The following is a 24,132-nucleotide window of genomic DNA, read 5'->3' as shown; positions in this document are numbered from 1 at the left end:
TTTTAAATTTTTTTAACTCAATGAATTTTATTACATTTATTGTTGTACAATGATCATCACAACCCAGTTTTATAGCATTTCCACCCCCAATCCCCATCCCATCCTTCCCACCCCCCAACACGTCTCCTTTGGAGATCATAAGTTTTTTTTCTTTTTTCTTTTTTCTTTTTTTGTTTCTTTAAAACAAATTATTCAATGAATTTTATTACATTTATGGTTGTACAATGATCATCACAACCCAATTTTATAGCATTTCCATCCCAAACCCCCAGCCCACCCCCCACCCCCCAATCTGTCTCCTTTGGAAAACATAAGTTTTTCAAACTCTGTGAGTCAGTATCTGCTCTGCAAAGAAGTTCATTGTATCTCCCCCCCTCCACTTTTTAGGGCCGCACCCATGGCATATGGACGTTCCCAGGCTACAGCTGCTGCCTATACCACAGCCACAGCAGCACCAGAGCCCTGATCCACTGAGGCCAGGGATTGAACCTACATCCTCATCATTGTAAACTTTTTTTTCAGATTCCACATATAAGTGATAGCATATGACATTGCTATCTTACTGTCTGACTAACTTGACTTAGCATGATAATTTCTAGGTTCCTCCATGTTACTGCAAATGCCGTTATTTCATTCCTTTTTATGGCTGAGTAATATTTCATTGTGTATATGTACCACATCTTCTTAATCCATTCATCTGTTGATGGATATTTAGGTTTTTCCATGTCTTGGCTATTGTGAATAGTACTGCAGTGAATATAGGGGCACATGTATCTTTTTGAATGAAAGTTTTGTCTGGAAACATGCCCAGGAGTGGGACTGATGGATCATATGATAGTTCTATATTTAGTTTTCTCAGATACCTCAACACTTTTTTCCAGCTATCAGTCTTACTACCTTTTTGAGGGTAATACATCCTGCAGCATGTTGTTCCTAATTTATAGAGACAGAAACGTAGAGTGTATCTGTGGGAATAAATCTTAAGGATGGAAGGAATATAAAGTTGGGTCAGGCCAATGACGGATCACTAATCAGAGGTTCCAGATTCAGCATGTTAGTCTCTATAGATGTGGGAATAGATCGAATAGTTTCCCTGTTTGGTTGACCCGCCATCTGGACCCAAAGGTGGCTTCCATTAAATGAAGTGGAAATTCCAGAACTTCTTTCATATGTTATAGAAGATGTTGAAGAAATTGCAAAGCTTAAGGAAATTGGGATATTAGTGGATCAATCATGTAAGACCTGCTCATCCACCCTCTCATTATGTCCCACAAGAGGGCTCACAGGGTACTCTTTTCACCAAAGCAGTGAGAAATAAATTCATGAGAGGAGCCCCAGAATCCCTAAAGAGACCCGTGCTGGCTCTTCTCTAGGCAAGGAATTGAAGTTGGGAACTGCTACCATTGATCTGGGATCCCTAAATTAAATGGGGGTGATGGGATCCTAGGAAGGCAGGGGTCAGGTGGCAGCACTTAATTACCAAAGTCACGGTGGGCATAGTTATTGAGCTAGACAACAGAGCCAAGGAAGTCATTAGAAGAGCCTAATGTGCAGAGGTCTTTGGCATTGGCCAGTTGATTATCGTGCCCCTAGAACTGAAAGAGATGGGGATCCCTAGCATAAAAGTCTTACCTCATCTCTTACTCTAGGTTCTGGTGAGCAGAAGTCTGACTTGAATCACCGAAACAGAGAGCCTAGCTATTCAGTCATTTCCTAAGCTGGAGTCATGTCACAGACCTGGAATTCCTGGAATGGAGGGGAAGCCAGGTCCCCTTGAGAAGGGACCACATCATACTGTCAAATATTTATGGTGTTAATCTTCTTTGTAGCTATCTCCCAAGGACAGGTAGTCACTTACCAATGTGACAGTATGCTGAGGAGAGAGAAGTTTTTAGGAATTGCTAAATATTAGCTCTAACACGAATTTTTTAGAAACCCAAAATGTTGCAGTAGGCTAACAGCAAGGGTCAAATCAAAAGTCAGTTGATCAATGGAGTTTTGGTGCTGGTTCCTATGCATTGGTACCAGTGGGTATGTGAATCTGCCTGGTGGTTATTTGCCCAGTTCTGTAATACGTAACTGGAATAGACATACTCAGCAACTTGCAGAATCTCCATGTTGATTCCCCGACTTGTGGAGTGAGTCCTATTATGTCAGGAAAGGCTAAGTGGGAGCCACTAGAATTGCCTCTATTTATGAAAATGGTAAGACAATGTCATCTTTATGGAAGGACTGCAGAGATTAGTACCACCATTGAGGACTGAAACGATGTAAAACTAGTGATTCCATCCACCTCCCAAACCACCATTTATGAACTTGAAATCCGTTTACTGTCATTGTATTCCATGTAGCATTGCTTCTAATCAAGAAACTCATTTTAGAGCAAAGCTAATGTGGTATTGGATCCATGCTCATGGATATTCCTGGGCTTACCATGTTTCCCATTGTCCTGAAGCAGCTTGCTTGATAAACAGTAGTGTGGCATTTTAAAGACTCCGTTACAGTGCCAGTGAAGTGAGAGCATCCTGCAACACTGAAGCTTGTGTTCCAGGAGGCAGTATACACGCTCTAAATCAGCAACCAAGGTTTGGTGCTGGTTTTCCTGCAGCCGCATTTATGGGCCTGGGAATTAAGGGTGGAAATGGGAGTGGCTCCTCTCACTAGCACAATCTGTTTTTCATCGGAATAACTTTAAATGCTGCTAAAAGCCAAAAGGCCTTGGCTATATGATTGTAAAGAGAAGTGTGTTTCCAAAAAGGGGACTTGACGATTCCACTACCTGGACGCTGACATTGCATCCTGCCTACTTTGGGCTCCTCCTGCCAGTGAGTTAACCAGCAAAGAAAGCAGATACTGTGCTGGCTGGCATGATTTATCCTGACTATAAAAGGAAAGCTGGGTTTCTCCTCCTCAATGGGGACAAGGAGGAACATGTCTAGAATGCAGGGTATCCCCTGGGGTGTCTTCTAGCTGTGCTTCCATGTGGTTATAGTAGATTCACAATTACAGTAACCTAATCTAGGCTGTACTGCTAATGGTGCAAACTCTTCTGGAATAGAAGTTTGGGTCACCAAAGGAATCCTGGCCAGCTGAGGTGCTTGCTGAGGACAAGGGGAATATGGAATTATTAATAGAAGGTGGCATATACGAACTATAACCATGCAACCAGTACCAGAAATGAGGGCTAAAGTATATGTGTATATATATGTATACACAATTTCCCTTCCTCTTCTTATTCCCCTATTATCTCAGTATTTAAATTATAAGACGTAAAATGCAGACTATGAATTAGCTCAAAAAGAATGAACATCATCCACGGATAAAAAAATATTTCATAGCCTCTTTAGGGAAAATAGTGTGGCTTTAGTTGTATACGGAATAGCTGTACATGTTAGGTAGGAGCTTGACTTTTTTGTTGGCTTCATTTGGAAATGAAGGGTGATTTAAAGAGATGGGTATGTGAATGAAACCTCCCATAATTCCCTTCTGGTTTCTAGCTAAGGTGTCCCACAAGAGACATTTTCGTGTGAGACTTGGAGGGCAAAAGCGGAGCAGCATCCATGTTATTTTTCATGCTCAGAAGGTTGGGTCAGGGTCCCAGGGGCTTCCATAGCATGCCTGTGGTTGTTTATCTGCTGGCTCACCTCCTTGGTGCGGGGCCACAACTGCTCCATCTTCCCCTGGATCCTCCTCCAGATTCTCTGACTCCTTCCCCAGAGGTGTGTTTATCTCTATGGCAAAGGACACCAGCTTCTCCTGTGGGATACCGGCATTATTAAAGCTGGAGACCATGAGAGGCTGACCCGGCTTGCAGGTGGTCCTCCTGAGTTCCCGTTCATGCTCGTGGTTCTGGTGTGTCCTTGCTGCCCTCCACCACTTGACATCTTCCTCTCAACTGCCTGCCTTGCAGACTTCAAGCTCTAGCATCAGGTATGCAGGCAGCTTTTTTTTTTTTCCTATGTTTATATCTTTTTTTTTTTTAACATCTGATATTAGTGTGGTATATTTATTACAATTAGTCCTTTTTTTTTTTTTTAATCATCTCCCACAGATGCAAAGGTCAAATCCCCGTAGTAAAATCTTTGTGTATCATCCTAACTTATATAGACCTTTATAAAATGGTACTTAGGGAAGTGTTATTTTTCCTTCCCCTATGGTCCTTTTCGTTTTCTCACCCATGCCCTATAAAAACGATGTCATAAATTTTTGCAGTTTTTGTGGGGGTTTTTTGGTTTTTTTTTTTTTTTTTTTTTGGTCTTTTTAGGGCTTATGGAGGTTCCCAGGCTAGGGGTTGAATCGGAGCTACAGCTGCTGGCCTACACCACAGCCAGAACAACACAGGATCTGAGCCATGTCTGCGACCTACACCGCAGCTCACAGCCACAATGAATCCTTAACCCACTGAGCAAGGCTACCACACCAGATCCTTAACCCACTGAGCAAGGCCAGGGATCAAACCTGTGTCCTCATGGATGCTAGTCAGATTCATTTCCACTGAGCCACAACAGGAACTCCAGGTTTTTGTGGTTTTGTTCAAGTTTTCTAAGATACCACTTGAGAAGATCTCGTAAGCTCCATTTGTTTCTTTCCCCTGAAATGCCTCAGGGTTAGACTGTATTCTTTACATGGTGTATGGTCATCAGCTTGTTTTCTTTTCCCGTGGGTTTGATACTTAACTGACTTGGTCATGAAGCTGTGTTGGTGGTGATGAGAATGTTTGGGGTCCCCACATTGTGGATCAATCAGATTGCAAATTTCAAACTCCAATTGTTGCAGGAACTGACTCGACAGGTACACACTGAGAAAGTGAGGTCTATACTGTGATCTTGTGGCTTGACACTGACACTGTTTAAGGAGCTATGGTAGGAATAATAGCAGTAGAAAGTCTGCTGCTAGTGACACTGACACTTTCCTGTGAAACTAGTCTTCCTGAGAAAGGTCGCTTTAAAGTAAGGACTTCAACCTGTAGTTCGGAGCTGCTCAGCAGGACCTTTCAGGTAACAATCTTCGTCTCGCATTTGGCTTCATCGGTGATAAAGGGGTTTAAGTTTTCTGTCGAGCAGTCAAGCATTTCTTAAGCAGCAACGTGGTGGGAGGCTGATAGGTTTGCTTCCATAGATCTGGCTGAGAAGGAATCAAGTCCGATTGGATTTAGAAAGCTTATTACTCACTTCCCATCAGGAGCATAAGCTTCGTGTTTATGTCAGCTCCCGTTGCCACCTGAGTCCCACGGGAGGCAGTGTGGAGCAGGCCCAGGTAGAAGCCACACACACAGGTTTGTGTCTTGGCTGAGAGATGTTGAGTATACCTACCCATCCTCCTTTCTGGAAGGAGACTCCATCCTTATTTTCCTGGAATATAAGCCAGTTTTTCCCAAGAGGGGGAAACTTTTCTATCCTGAACTGTCTTTGGGAGTTTTCTATCTCTGCTGTCTTGGTCAGGAAACAAATCAGTCCTCTGACCCAGAGAGAGAGAAAGACACCATGCTATGCAAAATTCTTGAAAAGATAGTCCAAGGTATATTGAAACTCCATGGAGAATTGCCTACCATAAGAAATACCTAGTGAAGGGTAGCTGGGGAGAGACCAATCTTCACAGCCCTGGGTTTCTAGTTTCATACTGTCTGTCTCAAGAGTAGATTTCTTAGAATGGCTTGAATAAAAATTTGCATCACCCATGGGAATCCCCTGTTGGCTCAGCTGGTTAAGGATCCAGCATTGCCACTCCTATAGCTTTGGTTCCTGCCGTGGTGTGGGTTTGAGTCCCTGGCCTAGGAACTTTTGCATGCTTGCGGGCACAGCCAAATAAAATAAAATAAAATAAAAATTTGCATCATCCAGGATTGTGGGCACATGTTGAAAGGCACACTCCAACATTTGATTTCTGACTCTTTATTATTTGTGCTCTGACTGCCCATATCCTTCAGAATGGGTGCCATTCCAAGACAGTTCGAGTTTTTCCTGGGAGTGGCCATCCTGCCACCCTCCATGATCTGGCAACCACTCTAGTAAATTTTTTATTTTAACTTCTAAAAAAATGTTGAAACCATCTCAAAATTACAGTAAAGGTTCAAGTACTCTTCCAAAAAAAATCTAATGGTTTTCAAATAGGAGGGCAGGTTGCCGACAAGATGCCCATCACTGCTGAACATTTTAGTGTGTATTTCCACAAACAAGAACATTCTTCAGCATAACCACAGTAAACTGTCTTCATTTCCTAGTCTTGTCATAACAAACTACCACAAAGTTGATGGCTTAAAACAAGAGGAAATTATTTTCTCGTAGTCTGGAAGAAGTCCGAAATCAAGGTGTCAGCAGAGCTGTGCTCCTTCTGGAGGCTCCAGGGGAGAATTCTTCGTGGCCTCTTAGAGCTTCTGGAGGCCTTAGGAGTTCTTTGGTTTTTTGACTCCAATTTCTTTTGTCTTTACATGGACTTCTTCTTGTGTCTTCTCTGTGTGTCTTATCTAGGGACTCGTGATTTAGGACCCATCCAGATAACCTAGGGTGATTTTATCTTGCGATCCTTTAATCACATTTGTGAAGGCCCTTTTTTCAAATAAGGTCACATTCACAGGTTTCAGGAATTAGGGCCTAGGCTTATCTTTGGGGGAGCCACCATTCAACCCACTCCATATCCAGCCATCTGGATACTGAAACTAACATATTACTGTCATCTAATCCACAGACCCCAGTCCAACTTCCACCCATTGTCTCCGTCATGCCCTTTATAGAGAAAGAATCTGGTTCAGAATCACTTGGTCTATTTAGTTGCCTTGCCTCTTTATCCTTCTTCAGTCTGGAGGAGTCCCTTGTGTGCTGGCTTTCATGACCTGATGATTTTGAAGATTCGGGCCAGTTCCTTTGTAGGATGCCTCTCAATGTTTGCTCATGATTAATTCAGGTGTGCATTCCTGGAAGGAACATCATCACAGAGTGATGTTTTCTTCCCATTACATCCCATCAGGTGGCACATAGTTTCCATTTGTTTCAGTACCAGACAAAGTCACTTGGATCTCTTGGTTAAGGTGGCGATGCCAAACTTTACTGTTAAATACTCTTCTCATGAATATAAAGATTATGTCCATCTGACTTTGATTTTAATTCTATCACTATGGACACAGAGTTGCCTATTTCAATCAATGAGTTATAATCCATTGCTATTTTTTTTATTTTTAAAAAATTATTCGATGCTCAGTTTTTGGCCCAAAGGAGCCCCCCCCCCCCGGTTTCTGTGTCTTTTTAATGTGACACTGTCATTCTTTGAGCATTTTCCTCCTTTCTGCTGCAGGGTGGTCCCAGCTCATCCCATACTCTCCTTGTCTTAGATGTAGAATCAAATATTTCTCCCTGGTTCCTTTCGATGGAGAATAGTTGTTGGAAGCTAAGATAACATATGGAAAAATGCTTTGTAACCTGAGTTAAACACACACACAAAATCTCCCCCATATAATTCTGGTCCTCCAAATAAGTGAAACATTTCTTTTCCAGAAATTTCTTGCTCCCTAACAAAAACGACCAACTTCCTCCTTAGCTTTTGTGGTGTTGATGCCTAAAAAAAAAAATGCCATGGCCTTTGTGGGTATGGTAATATGAGATTAAAAAAAAAAAAAAAAACTATTGTATTTTTTGGTTAATGTTATTTCTAAAAATCTCCTTTGCAAGATATTTTTCTTTTCTGTGTTTTGCCCCTGAGATTTGACAGGATGTTGTGTTTAAACTGGTGTTGTAACTGAGTTTGCAGGAAGCCACTGACTTTCTATCAGGAGTGTGCTGAGAGCTGAGTCTAGAGGCTTTCGGGTTGGTCAGGGTAGGTCTTGAGAAAGATAGGCATCTCTTTGCAAGGCAGCTTCCCTAGGTGAGCTTACATGGGCTCTTTAAGCAAATCTAGTCTCCTCAGACACAAGAGGACAGGCTGAAGGTGCTGGCAAGAAAGGCTCCAAGAGACTGGAGAGTTCAGAGTTCTCATCTTTGTGCAGTTCCAGCAGAGGTCCCCATTCCATGTCTCAGGCTCACTCCTTCTCAATCCCATAACTTTAACATAAGAGGCGTGGCAAGTCCATGAATTCAACTTCAGTTTTTAGTTTTTGTTTTTGCAACCCAAACAACTAAACTTGGGTATGATTTTCACTGAGTTTGACCATGCAGCTGTAAGAAATTGCAAATTATCTCAGGCTCACCATAGATACCCTCTAGGTCTTTGTGACTTATGATGAAAGTTTAAAACCTCCAGCTTGTTTTCTTTCTGTAAGTTCTCCAGTGCAATCAGAAGCAGCTCTCACACTCGTTATTATGACCATAACAGCCCAGTGCCACAGCCACTTGGTCCTCCAGGCCATTTGTTTCCCAGGCACTTCCTCACAGTCACCTGCAGGTAATGTTTCAGTTCATCATGATGACCTGCATGACCACAGGTAACTGGATTCCCATCTTCGAGTAGCAGAGATCTCAACCCCACTTTCAGTTAAGGACATAACGAAGCAATCCCAAGTCCCACCTTTGAGGGTCTGTTTCCTGGAACCACTCTGGCACCAAACATCGCACATGCTAGAGTGCAGTCAGGAAGACAGAAACCACACCAGCCGTTTCAGCAGAGAGAATTTAATATAAGAAAGGGGGACGTTCCCGTCGTGGCACAGTGGTTAACGAATCTGACTAGGAACCATGAGGTTGAGGGTTCGATCCCTGGCCTTGCTCAGTAGGTTAAGGATCCGGGTTGCTGTGAGCTGTGGTGTAGGTTGCAGACGCTGCTCGGATCCCATGTTGCTGTGGCTCTGGCGTAGAACGGTGGCTACAGTTCCAATTAGATCCCTAGCCTGGGAATCTCCATATGCCACGGGAGCAGCCCTATAAAAGGCAAAAAGACCAAAAAAAAAAAAAAAAAGTTATAAGAAACGGGAAAACATTGAGTCCTAGAAATAACAACCTGCCATCAGAACACGGGGAAGAAGTTTGTGTTTTCAAAAACCAGAGGCTTGGAAGAGGGCCCCACAGATCTAGGACATAGACCTCTGAGAAGAAGATCCTGTCCAGCGAGTCCTGTGGCACCTGAAGGCTAATTCTAGAAGCTTTACGAGAAGCTCAGGACTGGAACTAACTGCTGCTGCCAAAGGGAAGCGCCGCTGCCGAGCCAACAACGACAGGAACTGCCCACAACCGGAAGAGGCAGCTCTGTTTCCTTTCTTAAATCTCGCAGTCTCCCTCTACCACCCCCTGCCGGCAGAGCTGAACAGTTACCCCGCAAAAGAGAAACAAGTCTGCAGAAAAGACCCAGACTACAAAGTGGAGTTTAGGAGGGTGGATTTGGACCTGATGTAATAGGATGGTATGTGTTTTCACATATAATTGCAGAGGCTCAGTTACAAAGTGGACGTGATAAAATAGATGTTTACATCTATTTGTGGCATCAGCATAAGGGTGACATCTATAAGTCTATTCCAGCGTGTTATACTAGCGATGAAACAACAAATGGGTGGCCAAGAATAATGTGATTCTTTGGTGTGGTACGCAACTGTTGGCAATGTTCCAAAGAAAACATAATGTGCCACATTCCCTTAATTTACAAATTAGTGCCTTCCTGGAAATTTTATTACATATTAAATGCTGAACTAATGGTAAGTAGTCTTTTCATCTACATGAATATTCAGCCAGAAATTTTAAAGTTCTAGGGGACGAAAGACAATTATCTCTTTTATGGGAATAGCCTGTGTATTGCAGGATGTCTAGCACTGTTTCTTGAATGCCATAGTCCTTTACTCATTTCTCAAACACATGCTAGGACATGCAAGGACACATTGAGAGATATTATCATATAAAAATTAACTACCGGAGTTCCCGTCGTGGCGCAGTGGTTAGCGAATCCGACTAGGAACCATGAGGTTGCGGGTTCGGTCCCTGCCCTTGCTCAGTGGGTTAACAATCAGGCTTAGCCGTGAGCTGTGGTGTAGGTTGCAGACGCGGCTCGGATCCCGCGTTGCTGTGGCTCTGGCGTAGGCCGGTGGCTACAGCTCTGATTCGACCTCTAGCCTGGGAACCTCCATATGCCAAGGGAGCGGCCCAAGAAATAGCAACAACAACAACAACAACAAAAAGACAAAAAGGCAAAAAAAAAAAAAAAAAAAAAAATTAACTACCATCTTCCTAAAACTGACTTCCTGGGGCAAGGGTTTAGGGGCTAGGGATTTTATGCTGAGTAACCTAGAAGCCAACTGAAGGTTTTGAACGGAAACATTTGATTTACATTTTAAAGAAGATTACTCTGGCTGCTGCTTTGTGAATAACAAAGGGAGGCAAGAATGGAGGTGTGAACTGAAGTGTGGCACTTGCCATCACCCTCTACAGGGAGTAAAACATGATCCCCTGAAGCTGCTGACCCACAGCACCCCCAGAGTGGAGCTCAGGGGGCAGACAGGGGTGAGGCACTCTGTGCTTTGGGAAAACTGGAAGAACAGGTCTTCAGATAGATATTTTTAGGAGAAGATCTTACGAGCTTAATTCCTGCATCTCCTCATTTCTAGAAAAACATTAAAATCCTTCCTTGATAACTGATACAGTAACTCTGTAACTAGTCGTCACCTTCACGAGACCAGCAGCAAACTTCTGCAAAATGCGTGCCTGGCTGCAGGCACCTCCCCCTTCACCTTCACAACTTTTATCTTGATATTTCCCCCTTTCCTCTTTGGGGCAATATTTCAGATAACTCTGAAATACTGCCTCCTGGGCTGTAGTTAAGTGACAGGACAGAAGACGTCAGGGTCCTTTGTGAGAACAGCCACTCCCAAGGGTGGGCCAGTGAGCCCTGAGGGAACATCGGGAAAGAAACCAGGACGACTGGCCCCCAGCTTAGGTGCATATCAAAGGAGTGATTCCAGGAAACCCAAACCCAGATCTTCTCTTAGAAACTGGTTTTCTATAAATCTTTTTCTGTAAATCTGGCTATCTATAAACCTTTTGTTCCTACTGCTTTCCCTCTGTTGCAAAAACTCAAATATCCCAGCTTACCCCTCGTCTCCTCAGAGCAGTTCCTCGGAGCTTCTTGAGATGCTGTCTCCCGGGCGTAAGTCCTAATTTCACCCCAAATAAAACGTAACTCTCAACTTTGAGGTTGTGCTTTTTTTTTCTTTTTTTAAGTCAGTAGAAGGAAGGAGTCCAGATGGAAGGGCTCACTGTATTCCAGTGGAAGGAGGAGATGTAGTTCCATTCTGGATATATTTCAAAGGTATCCAGACAGAATTTTCTTTAAGGGTGGATACGAGTGAGAGAAAGAGCAAGACCAAGGATGACGTCAAGGTTTCAGCCCAGATGACTGAACGGTTGTGAAGTTTTCAGAGACGGGACTCAGTGCGTAAGATTAGACCTGTAAAGTATGTAGTAGATACCCAAGTGGGGATGCTGAGGAGGCCGTTGGATATATGTCACTCTAGAGCTTGGTGGGAAGGTCGGGGCCAGAAGTATAAATTAGGGAGTAGTTAGAACTCACAGGAAGATTTAAATACATGAACCTGGATGCGGTCATCAAGGGGGTGAGTGTAAATACAGAAGAGAAGCGGTTCAAGGCACGAGCCCAGAACTCCTCCAAGATAGTGAGTCTGGGTAGAGGCAGAGGTGTCAGCAAAGGAAGTGAGATCATCCTGGATCGTCTTTTTTGACTATAACTAATAACATGGTATAATATTATAATGGCTAGTGCCAAACATTATTCTAATCACTTAAGATACACTACTTTTTAAAAATGTTAACAACCACTCTATGAGGTAGGCTATGTTGTTTTTATTTAATGATGAGGAAACTGAGGCAGAGTTGAATATATCCTGCTCAATATTAAAACCAACTAAATTTACAGAATTAGATAAAGATAGTGCTTGCATACCACTGTGAATGTACTCAATGCCACTGAGTCATTCACTTTAAAATCGTTTATTTTATTTTATTTTTTTGCTTTTTAGGGCTGTACCTGTGGCATGTAGAAGTTCCCAGACTGGGGGTCAAATAAGAGCTACAGCTGGTGGCCTGCACCACAGCCACAACAAGTCGGGATCCAAGCTGTGTCTGTGACTTACACCACAGCTTATGGCAATGCTGGATCCCTGAACCACTGAGCGAGGCCAGGGATCGAACCTGCATCCTCATGGATACTACTCGGATTCTTTTCTTCTGCGTCACAACAGGAACTCTCAACACCAAATAGCTTAAAGTCATAAATGAAAGGTAAATCTGTACAGTTTCGATAATGAAAGAAAATGTAGGAGAATGTAGAGTGGGAAGATTTTCTTAAACAAGACCCCAAAAGCAAACCATAAGAGAAAGACTGAGAGATAGTATCATATCAAAATTAACTATTTCTGTTCAGCAGTAGATATCATCTACAAGCTAAGAGGTAACATTACTGATTGTCTTATAGTCAGAGGTCTGGAATGAGTTTCATTGCACTAAAATCCATAAAAGCCCTATATTTAAATATGACTAGCATTATTAATAATAGCACCAGCAGCACTATTAATTTCATATATGATACTATGCATAATATAATATATGTTGACTATATATATACTTTATGTAGTATAGTAATTGAGAGTATATTATTATTTAAAGGAGAAAATAGTCACATTTAAATTCCTTGGGTTAAAAAATAGTAATTACACAATTGGGTACTTTATGATCACAGATAATATTAAAGTAGAAGATAATTTCTTTTATTCACAAATAAAGAAGAGTTCCCTGGTGGCCTAAGAGTTAAAGGATCCAGCATTGTCACTGCTGTGGCTCTGGTTACTGCTGTGGTGTGGGTTCGATCCCTGGCCTGGGGGAACTTCTTCATGCTGTGACTGTGGCAAAAATAAAAAGATAAAATTCTGGGGTTCCCGTCGTGGCTCAGTGGTTAACGAATCCAACTAGGAACCATGAGGTGGTGGGTTCGATCCCTGGCCTTGCTCAGTGGGTTAAGGATCCGGCGTTGCTGTGAGCTGTGGTGTAGGTTGCAGACGTGGCTCAGATCCCACGTTGCTGTGGCTCTGGCGTAGGCCAGAGACTACAGTTCCAATTAGACTCCTAGCCTGGGAATCTCCATATGCCACGGGAGCAGCCCTAGAAAAGGCAAAAAGACCAAAAAAAAAGATAAAATTCTTTTATAATGGGTTCAACTATGTAAGAATTTTAAATTTGAATATATACAAAGGAAAATGTGATGCGTCACTCAGATAAAGCAGACCAGATAATTTCATAATGGCCTCTTCAGATGATAGTATTTAGGAATTAGAGGCAAATCTGACTACCTTGTGCCACCCAACACCCTCCCCCCACCAAAGTCATACATTCAATATGTAATCAATATAAAGTGATTAATTAGATAATTTATTTTCTTTTAAAAAATTATCTAATTGTGGCTCAGCAGATTAAGTCTGAGTTCCCATTGTGGCCCAGTGGGTTAAGAACCTGACTAGTATCCAGGAGGATGTGGGTTCTATCCCTGGCCTTGCTCAGTGGGTTAAGGATCTGGCATTGTCATGAGCTGTGCTGTAGGTTGCAGATGTGGCTTGGATCCAACGTTGCTGTGACTGTGGCATAGGCTAGCCGCTGCAGCTCCAATTGGACCCTAGCCTGGAAACTTCCATATGCTTCAGGTGCAGCCATAAAAAAACAAAACAAAACAAAACAAAACAACCCTAAGTCTTTGAAACCTGGATTTGTTGGTTGGGACTCTAGATGTCAAGGGCTTGATAGCCATGTGTGGTCAGTGGCTACCATGTTGGGCAGCGCAGTTTTAGACAAAGGAGGAAATCAACAAAATAAAATAAGGACCCTTCGGGGAAGGCAGAAAGGTGGAAATGAGATGGCATTGGGTTAAGTAATATCAGAGTTTTTGAGAAGGTGAGAGGGAATGAAATGGAGGGACTGAAGGGGGGACTGAAGCAGATCAGAATCAAAATTCTTCTTCCACTGTAACAGGAGAGAAGGAGGAAAGGACGGGTCCAGCCACAGAGACCTTGGCGAAAGAACTCTGTTTCTTTGGGGAAGCAGAAAAGCAAATGAGGATGATGAGAGGTGTGGGGAGTGTGGGGTAGGGAATGGTAGTGGTGGATTTGAAGGTTTTGTTTTTTTGTTTTTTTGTTTTTGTCTTTTGTCTTTTTCAGGGCTGCACCGGAGGCATATGGAGGTTCCCAGGCTAGGGGTTGAATCAGAGCTGTAGCCACTGGCCTATACCACAACCACAGCAACACAGGATCTGAGCCGTGTCTGACCTACACCACAGGTCATAGCATCACCGGATCCTTAACACACTGAGCGAGGCCAGGGATCGAACCCGCCACCTCATGGTTACTAGTTGGGTTCATTAACCACTGAGCCATGACGGGAACTCCCGGCTTTGAAGTTTTGAAGGAAGTGGGCGATATTTGAAGTAGCCTCTGTGGGGACTGGAAAGGGACAGAATGGGCTAGAGAAGCTGTGACTATGGCACAGGTGAACATCTTTGGAAGCTGGTGAGAATGTGATGACCCTGTACCTAGTCTGTACTCATGCGCTTTTCTCCAGCAGTCTCCAGCAATCTGGTTGTAGGTCGTGGAGAAGGTACAAGATTGCCAGTCAGAACTAAGGCTTTTTCAGGCAGATGTGAAAGAAAGACTGAGACAAAGGAGGCAAGGAATCGATGCTGAGAGTGGTCCAAGTGATGGACTTTAAAATCTCATTCGAGGTGGAAATGCAGACAAGAGAGATCTGATACAGAGAAAGCAGAAGTGACAGTTTCCCAGAAGTCCCAACCAGGTCTGGGACCCATCTCAGGACTCATTGATGAGAGAATTGGAAAAGTAGGAAGTTGCAGTGAGAGCATGTGATGACTGAATTTATTATTTACAAAGTTGAACAGTTTTGGTGGTGACAAATCCAGGGTGTTGGTGTGAAACAGGTTCTGGATCAGGGTGGATGGGAAGGGCCCTGGAGGTGAGGAGGCTGAGGACATGAAAAGGCCATGGTGAAGGATGGGCCACCCATGAGGACGTGGAAGTCTCAGGATGATGGTAGGACTTGAAGTGAGAAGGACAAGCCAGGTCCCAAGGACAAGTGAGAAGGACAAGCCAGGTCCCAAGTCACAGCAACAGGACAGGTGTGGGACATGGTGACCAAGAGTCTATAAATGACAGTGACATGGAGGGGCGGAGCTGGGTATAGCCATAGGGCTTCCAGTGAAAAGGAGTAGAAATTGGCCTTTGGCGCGGGGGGGGGGGGGGGGGGGGGGGGGGGGGAGAAGAGAAGGGGGAGGGAGGAAGAGATCATCAGCCTTCAAGCTCAGTTAAAAGACCTTGCTGTAGATAAGGCAGCTGAGACTGGGGTAGCCAGTCTCCAAGATGTTCCCCATTGAGCCCCACTGCTCTTTGGGGTTCACGCCCTCCCCTCCTGCTGTTCCCCAGGTCTAGTTCACAGGAACGGAGCAGTAACAGCAGAAGGGATGGCTGTGGCTTCTGGGGTTAGGTTGGAAAGGCTATTGCAGCCCCTGTCTAGGCAGTCCCTTAGGTCACTCTGGGGACAGCCAGCTGCCTATCATGAGCAGCCCTGTTAGACACCCACATGCCGAGGACCCAGGCCTCTTGCCAGCAGCCACATAAGCTTGGAAGCAGATCCCCAGCCCCATCAAGCCTTGGATGACTGCAGTTCTAAGTGACATCTAGGAAACTGTGGCCTCATGAAAAAATCCTGAGCCAGAACCCATTAAGCTACTGCTGAACCCCTAACCTACGGAAATTGGGAGGTAACACTTGTTTGTTGTTTCAAGCCACTAAGTTTGTTAAGCAGCAATAGGTAAATAATACTGAGAGTCTTGGTAACTTACCAAAGTCACATAGCTAGGTAGTGGCCAATTTAAAATGAGAACAAGCAAAAAGACAAAAATAAATAAATAAATAAATAAATAAAAATAAAATAAAATAAAATGAGAACAGAGCATTCGGAACTATGTCTAGTCACTTATACTGGCGCATGATAATGTGAGAAAAAGGATGTATGTATGTGTTACTGGGTCACCTTGCTGTACAGTAGAAAATTGACAGAACACTATAAACCAGCTATAATGGAAAAAAATCATTTAAAATAAATAAAAAATAAAATAAAATGGGAACACAGGGCTCCTGACTCCCAAAGCAATATTCTTTCAGGTCTTGCTGTGTCCTGGCCTGTCATGGGCTTTTTTGCACTGGAACATATGCACTCAGGAGGGGTGACTATCTAGAAATGTTTGATGGATCATGTAGTGCTGCTGCTTCTTAGGTAAAATAAAAACTGGGCCATGCTTCCACATGGAATGCAGAGTAAGATTCAGTAAAGTAAAATTTTCTTTGTCCTAAACAGGCACTAGGATGTAAGCATCTCCAAAGCATGCTTATATCTTTTGGCCACAATTGATGGAAGGATTGAAAGCGCTAATTCAAGTTTGTACAATAGCTTAGTGGTAAAACCAGAACTGCCATTTCTCCTTGGCTTCTTTGAACCATTTGATAGGAAAGACATAGAGTAACTGGTATACCATGTAAATACTTCAATAATTCTGACCTTCCTGTGCAGGGCATCAGTGACAGGGCCCAGTGTCTGCATTTTTCTCTATTGTCTCTAAATGTAACATTCAGAGCAGGGCAGACTGCCAAAAAGGTACTTTGTGGCTTCTATTTTCGTGCCATAGAGTCTGCCATTTGTATGCACAGGATATCACATCAGAGAACTGTCATGTGACCATTTGGCTTACAGTTTGGGACTCAGTTTTTAAAAATAGGATTACATAATTATTTTATTTTTTTCTTCCCTAAGAATATAATTAGGAGGAGAGAAAAGTAAAAAAGTAGATTTGGGTTTCATTACAAGTGTGTTCAAGGCTCCATTTTCATTAAATCTCACACAAGTTCAGATGTATGTCCAATTACTCCTCATTACAGTTATCAAGTTAATTTGCTGTCATATGTTATTAGTATTAAGGAGAGTCTTGAATGTTTCCCTGTATGTTTTTTTCACCATGCTTGAAAAAAATAGATTTACTACCTACTTCCTAGTATCACTTATTCTCTTGAGAGTCACAGAAAGACAATTTTCACTCCCTTGACATTTGAGTGCTTTCCTGGTTAAAATTCAGGCAATTAATTAAGTGTGGTTTGAACTTACTTGAGCAAAAATACTACATCATGCTTTATAATAAATAGGTGAGTGATTAATGTATGGTTTGAAGTTTGTTTTGTAAAGATTTAGCATTATTTTTTATAATCAGCAAAAAATAAGAAAACAAAAATATGTGTCCTTAATCACCGATGGTACTGATTTTTCTAGTTGTGCTGTTCTTCAGAAAACTCAGATATTCCTAATCAAACATGCTTGTAAATTCCTTTAATTTTTGTGACCTTATACACGGCTTTTAGTAAGAATTCATTCATTTAACAAAATTTGTTGAGTACTTATTATGAGCCAATTACTTTTGTGTTGGGGATATGGGAGTGATTAAAACACAGTGTCTGTTTTTGTAGTCCTTGTGTTGCAGTGGAGGAAAAGCTCATAAGCAAAGAAACAAAATATATATATAATATGTCAAATAGTGATTCCATTCTATGAAGGAAAAATTAAGCAGGATAAGAAGATAGAAAGTGACAGACCTGAATGAGGACAAGGGTGAAGATGTGTATTTGTCCAGGACAAAGGCACTCCAGAGGGAAGTCAAGTGCAAAGGCAAACAAACCATACCTAATGGGTCAAGAACTAGCCAGGAGAGTTGTGTGGCTGTAGTGGAATCTGCAAAGAGGAGATGAGATCCATGAGGCTGCAAGAGCCTGACTTTGTGATGCCTACAGACCAAGATGAGTTTGATTTCAGTGTGGTCACTTCTGGCTGCTGTGTCTATAGGATTAAATGTAATTGTAATTGTGGAAACAGGAAGACTACCTGGAAGTCTGTGTATGTGCAGCTCCCCTGAGAAGCTAAGTTGGGATCAGAGGTATAAGAGAGTTCTTAAGGGAAGCCTGTGAGGGGAAAGGAAGAGGGTGTCAGAATAGGCTTCGAGAGCCTTCAGAAGGCAATGCAGGTCTGACCCCGGTGAAGGACAGGAGGAGGGCAGCCAGGTTAGATGGACGAGTCTGAAAGTGCAAGAGCCAGTCCAGGAAAGTTTAGCAAGGCCAGTGGGAAGTCCTTGAGCCAAAGATACCCATCATAGACGTCCCAGGAATACCCTGCCCCTCTGTTTCTGCTGTGCTGTCAATAGCTGGAAGCTGTCCTTGGGAAATGTGGCCTCGGTGAACACTGATGGATTTCAGAGTGGAGCAGCTGGGGCCATCTGTTGTCAATTATTGGGAGATCTGAGATGACTGTCACAGAGACTTTGGTTGTGACCGAGGTATGGTGGGCTTGGGTTCAGGAAGTAGATATATTCATCTGGACATATTTGAAGGTTAAGTGGACCTCTTTTGCCAATAGATTTGATATGGAATGTGAGGGAGGGAGAAGATGCCTCCAACATTTCTTGTTCTGAGTGTCAAGGGAAGCGGGGAGACTGTGGTAGCCTTGGAGGAGGGGGATGAAGAGTTCACTTGGACCATGTTAAGACTGAGATGTTGAACTGACCCCCAAATGGAGATGTTGAGAAAGCAGTGAAATCGATGAATCTAGACTTCAAGGGAGCATTCAAACTGGAAATATCCCGTTGAAAATCAGCACCATATGGATAGCAGTTAAAAGCATGGGACTGGCTTGGCTTACCTAAGGAGTGTATAGAGTTGGAGAGAAGAGGAGGTTCAAGCCCTAAAGGAGGAGCAGCCGTGGCAGGTCGGAGGAGACCCACAGAGGGGTGGTGTTTAGGAAACCAAGTGAAAAAAATGTTCTGGAAGGATGGATTTTTCAGTCTCTGCTTCTTCAATCTTGATATCTAGTAAATGAAAGTTCTATGCAGTAGTAATATTTTTGCTAAGTGGATCTAAAATAATAAAGAAGACAATAAAGCTTATAAGCATATTGACTTTCTGGCTAATTCAAACTCTGTCTCCACTGTTCACTGTGTGTCCTTGGGCAGGCAGGTTTCTCGACCTCTGCTTGCTTCTGATTTCCCCTTTCTGCACTGGGAGTTTTAGAGTTGTTAAGAGGATTGAACGAAGTAATAGTTGTAAATGATTATTGGAACAGTGCCTGACACATGTGTGTTCAATAAATGTTATACATCGTTACATAAGAAACATTGCAATTAATTATCAATTCTACTATCTCAGGTTTTCTGATGGTAACAGTTAGGGTGTAAGAGTTTAATACAGATCCTTTTCAATTTCATTTCTCTGACTAGGATCCTCGTGTGCTTGTTTATTCCTCATGTTTCTCTTCTATATTTTTAGTAGTTTTAAAAATCTTTACAACTGGAGTTCCCGTTGTGGGTCAGTGGTTAACCAACCTGAATAGGATCCATGAGGATGCGGGTTTGATCCCTGGCTTCGCTCAGTGGATTAAGGATATGGCATTGCCGTGAGCTGTGGATGTGGTGTTGCTGTGGCGTAGGCCAGCAGCTGTATCTCTGATTTGACCCCTAGCCTGGGAAGCTTCGTATGCCACCAGTGCGGCCCTAAAAAGAAAAAAAAGAAAATCTTTACAACTCATTTAAAGTTTTTAAACCAATTGCAGAGGCTTCTTTAAGTAGAGCATGGCTGGCCAGAAATAATGTCAAAATAAAGGGAAATAATTTTATAGAACAGTAGTTTTAAGCCTTTTTGGGTTATTGATCCCTTCAGGAATAAGGTAAAAGCTCTCCTCTGAAAAATGCATTTGCAAATACACACACATACCCAATTTTGATTATAATTAGAGAGAGTTTATGGATTCCTAAAGCCAACTCACAAGTCCTTTTGGCAGTCTTGAAGCCAGGCCTTGAACTGGTTGCAGAGTTTACATTTTTATAACCTTTACTTTCTTATTGATCGTTTAATAGGTCCATTAAGTAAGATCACAAAACATTATGAATTTTAAGTCATTCATATACTGCTATTTTTAACAAAAGGGAACTTCCCTCAAAATTTAAATTCCAAATCAATTCAGTTGGTAAATATATATATATATATTTAAAATGTATATTAAAATTGAGTTAATGCTTTATTGTTACTAACTTGAAATCCTTAATAATTTTTTAACAAGAGGTTCCAATTTCATGTACTTGATTTCGGTTCCAATTTTCATCTTGCATGCTGCCCTGCAAATTATATAGCCCCCCCCCCGCCCCTTCACCCCACCCCCGCCCCCCGCACATACACACAGAGTTTACGTTTACCAAGATGTTTCTTTCATTAACATTTAAATAAGACACAAAGTTCCCTGGAAATAAAGTATTTTCCAATGTGTCTTTCCAAGGTAATATTTTTATGTAAGTTGTGTGTTCTCATTCGTCTTTTCTCCTTGAAGTAATGTATTATTTATTTGCAATCTGCTATTAATTTTTACATTCACTTAAGTCCAGAGATAAGATGTAACTATGTAGTAAAATGATCATAAACCATACTAAAAGACACACAACAGGCATCTCTATAATCTAGGCCAAGCAAACTGTCTGAGCAAAAGGAAGATTCTGATGTTGATGCTAAGCCAGTGCTAAGGCAGGAAGGAGCAAGACCAGAGGAGAGAGATGAATGTTCTTATAATGCCATGTTAAGATGCTCCTACCTTCTCCTGAGGCCAGTGAGGGACCATTGGTATTGGTAGGTTTTAAGCAGTAGAATGTGGTAAACATTGTTATCTCTATTTTTAAGTGTTGCCAGATTTAGTAAATATAACTACAGTTAAATTTTCATTTCAGATAAACCAGGAGTCTTTTTTTTTTTTTTTTTGGTCTTTTTTACCTTTTCTAGGGCTGCTTCCGCGGCATGTGGAGATTCCCAGGCTAGGGGTCTAATTGGAGCCATAGCCACCTGCAACGCAGGATCCGAGCCGCGTCTGCAACCTACACCACAGCTCACGGCAACCCCAGATCCTTAACCCACTGAGCCAGGCCAGGGATCGAACCCTCAACCTCATGGTTCCTAGTCGGATGCGTTAACTACTGCGCAACGACGGGAACTCCAAGAATCATTTTTTAGTATAGGTGTGTCATATGCAATATTTGGTACCTACTTATACTATGAAAGTATTGGTTGCTAACTGAAATTAAATTTGTGAACATTGTATATTTTATCCTGCAACCCTTGCATTGTTCTTTTTTTTTGCATTGTTCTTAATACCATACCTGATGCGTGGTAGGTGACAAACGCCTTTAGTACCGTGCCACTTTTTTTACCACCAGTAGGTGGCAGTGTGATCAAATAATTTTATGGGAGCCGCTTGGCAAATCCAAGTTTTAATACTCTATTATTTATCCGTCTATTAAGGGGTTATTTTAAAAACACACAGGTAGATAAATGACGTTTTCACAAAATAAAGGTACCCAGGGCTAAATACAACCAGTCCTCATCTTTCCGACACCCACCCTCGGACTGAAACCTACATGTGGTCCAGTTCTAGTGGACTACAGTGCCTTTATACTTCTAAGGATATTTTAGAATTTTGTAGCTTTTCGTGAAAATAGAACTTTTTCCTTATATTTTCTAAGAGACTACCTCTGATGTGTAAGATTAAATTTTTGATTGACTTTTTAGTTTTCATTTTTAAAGTTTTATTGAAGTATTATACAATGTTGTGATAACTTCTGCTGTATGGCAAAGTGATTCACTTATACAGGTACACACATCCATTCTCTTTCGGTTTGATTTTTCTATGTTTATTTTTGTTTTAGACTCTATTGTACAGTTCAAGTAGTGTCACCACAAATAATTCTTGAGTTTCCTAATATACAATTAAATTATCTGCAAATAATGTACTTTTGTCTCGTTCAAAAGGGCAATGAATCTATTTTTCTATTTAAAAAAACAAAATGTAATTCTATTAAATGCCAGCATTAAGAAGAAAAAGATGTAATTGTATTGGTGCTCTTAAAAAAACTATTTCTGTTAGTATGAAATTTTGTATTCATTCAAAACTATTATCATTATCATAGTGTAATACTATAAGCCAGAGATACAGCCATAACCTTAAAGTTGTATTTACATATAAATGATATAATATAGAATTATGTAAAAATGGAACCTCAATTATCTATTGCATGTACACCCATATCCCTCCCCTGTACCCATTCTACTAAGAATGCTTATTCTTACCACAGAGATCTGTCTTCTTACAAAGCCTAAGGAAAACATCCTCATGAACCCCAGTAAAGTCTCCGATTTCTTTTATTTTTTCTTTTATTTTTTAATTACTCAATGAATTTATTACATTTATAGTTGTACAATTATCATCACAATCCAATTTTAGAGGCTTTCCATCCCACACCCCCAGCACATCCCCCACCCCCCAAACTGTCTCCTTTGGAAACCATACATTTTTCAAAGTCTGTTGAGTCAGTATCTGTTCTGCAAAGAAGTTCCTTCTGTCCTTTTTTCAGATTCCACATGTGAGTGAAAGCATTTGATGTTGGTGTCTCGTTGTTTGGCTGACTTCACTTAGCATGATAACTTCTAGGTCCATCCCTGTAGCTAAAAAATGCTGGTATTTAGTTCCAAATGGCTAAGTAATATTTCATTGTGTGTATGTTCCACATCTTCTTGATCCACTCCTCTGTCGATGGACATTTAGGTTGTTTCCACGTCTTGGCTATTGAAAATTGTGCTGCAGTGAACATCGGAGTACATGCGTCTTTGTGAGTCGTGGTTTTCTTTGGGTAGAAGCCCAGGAGTAGGATTGCTGGATCAAGTGGTAGTTCCCAGTTTCTTTTAAATCTCAGTACAAGAGAGTTTGACTTTTTACAGTGAAGTTACACCATAACCTGATTCCTACTACTATTGTCTTTTGAGCTGTGATGTGTTCTTAGCACCGCACACAACAGGACCCAGTCCCTTCCTGTATCTAATGTTGTGAAACCACTTAAGAGTTAGAATCTCTGAAATCCTGAATTTTAAAAGTAGCATCTTTAGGTAGTTTAGACCACAGATATCTTAATGTGTGCTGATTTAGAAACTGTAAATGGAACAGAAGGTTTAAATATTTATCTGAGTAAAACGTGGCGATGGGAGGCACGGTTTGGTAATATGCTATTTACGTTGCTCTTGGCCACCCAATGATTTTTCATGTACTTTGCTGTATCCCGGTAGTTACTTGGCAAATATAAAATCTATTACATTTTTAGGAGTTCCCGGTGTGGGCCAGCAGTAACGAACCCATGAGGACGTGGGTTCAATCCCTGGCCTCGCTCAGTGGATTAAGGAACCAGCATTGCTATGAGCTGTGGTGTAGGCCACGGAGATGGCTCAGATCCCACATTGCTGTGGCTGTGGCCGAGGCCTGCAGCTGCAGCTCTGATTCAACCTTAGCCTGGGAACTTCCATCTGCCACAGGTGTGCCCTAAAAAGACAAAAATAGAATCTATTCTTTTTTATAAGTATTTTTATAATTATGAAAGTAGCTTATTCTCTTTTTAAAATTTTTCTACTGAAAAATCCAGAAAAGTATAAAAATAAAAATCATCAATACATGTTTAGACGGCTTCTAAAAATTTTTTTCTCTATGACCCAGTAAGCTCTGAAAGGCACAGTTTTAGGGTCAAACATACCTGGGTTCAAATCCTATGCCTGCCATTTATACTTATTTTATGTATCTTAGGGCAAAAATCTTAATCTCGCTGAGTTTCAATTTTTTTTTTTTTTTTTTTTTTTTAATCTTGACTCCTCTTCTCTCTCTGGCTACCATCTGTTTCTTCAGGAAAGCTATATATTGTCGTTTCTTTCTTACCTTCATTGTACTGTTCTACTCACTTCAATTTGGCTTCTGCCCCTATAGTCCAAAAAGGACTCTTATTAAAGTCACCAATGACCTGCATGTTGTCAAATTCCATGCACATTTTCCTATCTTCTCACGCTCCCTCTCAGCAGCAGTGTTGTCCTGGAGCCGCCGGATGGTTATGGTACTTGGCAGCTAATTATGTGCATCTTTTTCCAACTCCAAGTTCAGTGCAGGCATGTTGATAGCTTAAAATTGGCCATGGTGAGCATATTTACATCATGGAAATCAGCAAATGGTACCAACCAGAGCCCTCCTACTCCTCAAGAGCCATTTGTTAAAT

At 41.7% G+C, this 24,132-nt stretch overlaps 1 long non-coding RNA gene across 1 annotated transcript in view; it reads left to right on the top strand.

Moving 5' to 3' along the window:
* Window positions 1-3,719: 3,719 nt before the first annotated feature.
* LOC146397079 (uncharacterized) overlaps window positions 3,720-24,132 on the top strand; it is a 26,410-nt gene continuing 5,997 nt past the window's right edge. The window contains exon 1 of the long non-coding RNA XR_014826333.1: window positions 3,720-3,930. This is a non-coding gene — a long non-coding RNA (uncharacterized LOC146397079). The remainder of the gene's footprint in view (window positions 3,931-24,132) is intronic.

The sequence above is a fragment of the Sus scrofa genome, chromosome 14, assembly GCF_054392235.1.
Source record: "Sus scrofa isolate SSC_HxYL_T2T_F1_AM1 chromosome 14, Sscrofa_HxYL_maternal_Yorkshire_Landrace_v2.0, whole genome shotgun sequence".
NCBI classification, from domain to species: Eukaryota; Metazoa; Chordata; class Mammalia; order Artiodactyla; family Suidae; genus Sus; species Sus scrofa.
This window is presented reverse-complemented; position numbering and strand designations above follow the sequence as displayed.